Raw genomic sequence first — 5,985 nt, 5'->3', positions numbered from 1 at the left:
CCGTTCTTCTGCCGTCTAGCCGCCGCCGCTGAGGTTTCTCGCCCCGCCTCTTCGGTGGCACTGACCAATCACCGAACACGAAGTGGGTCAAAGCCCGCCCGCAAGGATGAGCTCTACCAATGACAGATCGGTTGGTCGCCTTAGCAACCGTGGAATTCCTGGCCACTCACAGCGGATCTTGCTGGCTGAACCCCCTACTAGGTAACCAATAGAGAAGGAGAGAGAGAGACACACACCCAGTGGGATGGTGTAGCCGGGTCGCCGCCATATTGGCTTCGGGCAGACAGGTTGGACAGGACTTATCCTGACTGTTCTGAGGGGAGGGGCCTGAGCCCCAGTGACCTTCTTAGATTCATAGATACTAAGGTCAGAAGGGACCATTCTGATCATCTAGTCCGACCTCCTGCACAGCGCAGGCCACAGAATCTCACCCACCCACTCCTGCGAAAAACCTCACCTATGTCTGAGCTACTGAAGTCCTCAAATCATGGTTCAAAGACTTCAAGGAGCAGAGAAGCCTCCCTCAAGTCAACCATGCCCCATACTACAGAGGAAGGCGAAAAACCTCCAGGGCCTCTCCAATCTGCCCTGGAGGAAAATTCCTTCCCGACCCCAAATACGGCAATCAGCTAAACCCTGAGCATATGGGCAAGATTCACCAGCCAGATACTACAGAAAATTCTTTCCTGGGTAACTCAGATCCCATCCATCTAATATCCCATCTCAGGGGATTTGGCCTATTTACCCTGAATATTTAAAGATCAATTACTTACCAAAATCCCATTATCCCATCATACCATCTCCTCCATAAACTTATCGAGTAGAATCTTAAAACCAGATAGATCTTTTGCCCCCACTGCTTCCCTTGGAAGGCTATTCCAAAACTTCACTCCTCTGATGGTTAAAAACCTTCGTCTGATTTCAAGTCTAAACTTCCTGGTGGCCAGTTTATACCCATTTGTTCTTGTGTCCACATTGGTGCTGAGCTGAAATAATTCCTCTCCCTCTCCTGTATTTATCCCTCTGATATATTTATAGAGAGCAATCATATCTCCCCTCAACCTTCTTTTAGTTAGGCTAAACAAGCCAAGCTCCTTAAGTCTCCTTTCATAAGACAAGTTTTCCATTCCTCGGATCATCCTAGTAGCCCTTCTCTGCACCTGCTCCAGTTTGAATTCATCCTTTTTAAACATGGGAGACAGAACTGCACACAGTATTCTAGGTGAGGTCTCACCAGTGCCTTGTATAACGGTACTAAAACCTCCTTATCCCTACTGGAAATGCCTCTCCTGATGCATCCCAAAACCGCATTAGCTTTTTTCACAGCCATATCACATTGGCAGCTCATAGTCATCCTATGATCAACCAATACTCCAAGGTCCTTCTCCTCTTCCGTTACTTCTAATTGATGCGTCCCCAACTTATAGCTAAAATTCTTGTTATTAATCCCTAAATGCATAATCTTACACTTCTCACTATTAAATTTCATCCTATTACTATTACTCCAGTTTACAAGGTCATCCAGATCCTCCTGATAATATCCCGATCCTTCTCCGAATTGGCAATACCTCCCTGCTTTGTATCATCTGCAAACTTTATTAGCACACTCCCACTTTTTGTGCCAAGGTCAGTAATAAAAAGATTAAATAAGATTGGTCCCAAAACCGATCCCTGAGGAACTCCACTGGTAACCTCCCTCCAACCTGACAGTTCGCCTTTCAGTAGGACCCGCTGCAGTCTCCCCTTTAACCAATTCCTTATCCACCTTTTGATGTTCATATTGATCCCCATCTTCTCCAATTTAACTAATAATTCCCCATGTGGCACGGTATCAAATGCCATACTGAAATCTAGGTAAATTAGATCCACTGCATTTCCTTTATCTAAAAAATCTGTTACTTTTTCAAAAAAGGAGATTAGGTTGGTTTGGCACAATCTACCTTTTGTAAAACCATGTTGTATTTTGTCCCATTTACCATTGACTTCAATTTCTCCTTCAAAATTTTTTCCAGGACCTTGCATACTACAGATGTCAAACTAACTGGCCTGTAGTTACCCGGATCACTTTTTTTTTCCCTTTCTTAAAAATAGGAACTATATTAGCAATTCTCCAATCATTTGGTACTATTCCTGAGTTTACAGATTCATTAAAAATTCTTGCTAATGGGCTTGCAATTTCAGGTGCCAATTCCTTTAATATTCTTGGATGAAGATTATCTGGGCCCCCCGATTTAGTCCCATTAAGCTGTTTCAGTTTCGCTTCTACCTCTGATATGGTAATATCTACCTCTATATCCTCCTTCCCATTTGTCATGCTACCATTATCCCCAAGATCCTCTTTAGCCTTATTAAAGACTGAGGCAAAGTATTTGTTTAGATATTGGGCCATGCCTAGATTATCTTTAACCTCCACTCCATCCTCAGTGTTAAGCAGCCCCACTTCTTCCTTTTTAGTTTTCTTCTTATTTATATGGCTATAGAACCTTTTACTATTGGTTTTAATTCCCTTTGCAAGGTCCAACTCTACTCGACTTTTAGCCTGTCTCACTTGATCCCTACATGTTCTGACCTCAATTAGGTAGCTTTTCTTGCTGATCCCTCCCATCTTCCACTCCCTGTATGCTTTCTGCTTCTTCTTAATCACCTCTCTAAGATGCTTGCTCATCCAGCTTGGTCTACAACTCCTTCCTATGAATTTTTTCCCCTTTCTTGGGATACAGGCTTCCGATAGCTTCTTCAGTTTTGATTTAAAGTAATCCCAGGCCTCCTCTACCTTTAGATCCATAAGTTCTTCAGTCCAATCCACTTCCCTAACTAATTTCCTTAATTTTTGAAAGTCAGCCCTTTTGAAATCAAAAATCCTAGTTGCAGATTTATTTTTGTTAATCCTTCCATTTAGTTTGAACTGAATTAGCTCATGATCACTTGAGCCAAGATTGTCCCCTACAACCATTCCTTCTATGAGGTCCTCGCTACTCACCAAAATTAAATCTAAAATGGCATTCCCTCTAGTCGGTTCAGCAACTACTTGATGAAGGAATCCATCAGCTATCGCATCTAGGAAAATCTGAGCCCTATTATTATTACTAGCACTGGTCCTCCAGTCTATATCTGGGAAGTTAAAGTCTCCCATGATCATGCAGTTTCCATTAGTATTTACTTTATTAAAGACATTAAAAAGGGCTTTATCCATATCCAAATTAGATCCCGGAGGTCTATAGCACACCCCAAGCACTATCGTAGGAGAGGCTTTACTAGTTTTCTTCCCCAATGTAATTTTTGCCCAGACAGACTCTGTCTTATCCATTGCATCGCTTCTTATTTCTTTACATTCTACCTCATCATTGATATACAATGCTACTCCACCCCCTTTACCTTTGTTTCTGTCTTTCCTAAAGAGCACATACCCTTCAATACCTGTAGTCCAGTCATGACTACTATTCCTCTTGGGCCCGGTCATTGCCCCCTTCCCCCGGGGTGAGGCTGGGGTAACGGCCCCTGCCGTGATCTGGAGTCTGTCCTGGGCATGGGGCTATTGGCGCGGAGGTGGGGTCGTTGAGAGCCCAGGGGGCAGCGTCCTGCGAGGGGGACACGATGGCAGCATGAGGCAATGCACCGCAAGGTCACGAGAGAGTGTGGCGGTGCGAAGGGCGGAGTGGTGTCGCACGGAGATCGCGCCAAGGACCAGGGGCTGGAAGCTGACGCCAGACCCATGGAAATAAGAAATAAGAAATTAGGCACAAATCATTACGGTGAGGGTGATATAACCTCTGAAACAAACCAGCAATGGAGCTTGCGGATTCTCTGTCTCGTCGTGTCTTCATAGCCAGCCTGGGTGCCTTTCTGGAAGATGAAAAGGAGGACTTGTGGCACCTTAGAGACTAACAAATTTATTAGAGCATAAGCTTTCGTGAGCTATAGCTCACTTCATCGGATGCATTTGGTGGAAAATACAGTGGAAATCTATCAACTTCATGAAGAAACTCATACAGATACAGACAGACATCATCTTCCTCTCCAAATGGTGTATGATAAAACCCATGGTTTCATGTTCTCTGTGTGTGTATATAAATCTCCCCGCTGTATTTTCCACCGAATGCATCCGATGAAGTGAGCTGTAGCTCATGAAAGCTTATGCTCTAATAAATTTGTTAGTCTCTAAGGTGCCACAAGTACTCCTTTTCTTTTTGCGAATACAGACTAATGCGGCTGCTACTCTGAAACCTGTCATTATTTCTGGAAGATATGTGTTAGCCAGACACAAGTTATTGGGCTAAGTACAGTGGCAACTGGGTGAAATTTAATGGTCTGTTATATACAGGCAGTCAGATTAGATGGTTTACTGGCTCTTTCTGACCTTAAAATCTATGAATCCGTGATATCAAGAATAAAATTATGGTTACATCTTGAGGAAAAATTCCATAGCAAGAGAAAATGGCCACATTTCAATGACATGTCCTGTCCCAGTGGATCTGCTAACAACCCCCTAATAATGCTACAATATTTGTGACGGGCAGCAGCCCAGTAACAGATGGGCCATCTGTTCTCTGTGCTTCAGAGCAAGGAGTAAATCCCCTCTCCCCTTCCAATGCCCCACATTGGGGTATTCTAATATTTCATAGCAGAATGTGTTTCTGACTTCCCCAGGTTGTAATCAGTATCTACCTGTAGTAGATTTGGTGAACTATGTGCAACACGAATTCCCATGAAGTTATTATAAAGTTGTTACTTTCAAAATTGCGGTATCATGAATACCACTTTGTCTGTGTATATCCATGATTGCTTACAAGCCTTTCAGCATTAGGTTCAATAGTGGGCCATTAGATTTCTGTGACTACCCATTAAGGTTGATGAAGTTCCTTGGGACAGTGGGTTTGCTGCTGCTGGGAGAAGATATGTACTCTTCTTGTCTGAAGGCAGTGGGGAGTGAAGAGACTGGAAATTCACCAAACAGAACAAAAAGACAGAGGTGACAAAGCAGGAAGTTATAAAAGGACTCATGGTGAGGCTCAGAGAGGCAAACAGAAAGGTCTGGGCAGGAGGAAGGAAATGGATGGACCAGCCAAGATCAGAGTAAATGAGCTGGGGCAGGAGGAGGCTCCTTATTTCAGAGCCCAAGTCATATGTTAAAACAGAAGGACCTTGGATGGCCCCAGACTACCCTCACCTCAGCCCAAAGAATGCTCAAGAGGGAGTGCTTGATTGGACTTGTGACAGCCTAGTTAGAGGGGATAATTATAGGTAATCTTTTGAGGATTGTGAGTTAGGAATGTCTTCATACTTGTCTGTAAAATGCCTAACACTCTTTGGATGAAGAAGAGCTCTGTATAAACTCAAACGCTTGTCTCTCCCACCACCAGAAGATGGTCCAAGAAAAGATGTTAGCTCACCCACCTTGCCTCTCTAATATAAATATTAAATCACTTTCTCTTCTCTTCAGTACCTTGCAAAATAATAAGAATAATACTTAAGAGACAAGGTGGGTGAGGTAATATCTTTTATTAGACCAACTTCTGTTGGTGAAAGAGAGCTGAAGAAGAGCTCTGTGTAAGTTCAAAAGCTTGTCTCTCTCGCCACAAGAAGTTGATCCAATAAAAGATGCTCCCTCACCTACTTTGTCTCTCTCGTATCCTGGGACCAGCATGGCTACAACAACACTGCATACGAGAATAATACTTAGCATTTATATAGTGTTTTCCATCTATGGATTTCAAAGCACTGTGTTTTCCCAAAACACTTTATTACCTAAAGTTCCCTTGATTAGAAATGCACTCTTTGGTTTACTCCTGACATTTCCTCGGATCTACCAACATTTGTGAGCTGTAACTGGGGAGAGTGAGAGAGAAAAATAAAGATGCCTTTTACTCTCTAATTATATTTTTCTAAAAAAGATGTTTTGTAGTGACAGTAAAGAAAATGGTTGATATTTTTCTTTAAAAATTTTTTTGGACTACTGGATTTCTGGCAAATTCTATCAAATAACAG

Source organism: Dermochelys coriacea, chromosome 12 (genome assembly GCF_009764565.3).
Source record: "Dermochelys coriacea isolate rDerCor1 chromosome 12, rDerCor1.pri.v4, whole genome shotgun sequence".
NCBI classification, from domain to species: Eukaryota; Metazoa; Chordata; order Testudines; family Dermochelyidae; genus Dermochelys; species Dermochelys coriacea.
The sequence above is the reverse complement of the archived record's forward strand: the minus strand, read 5'-3'. Positions refer to the sequence as shown.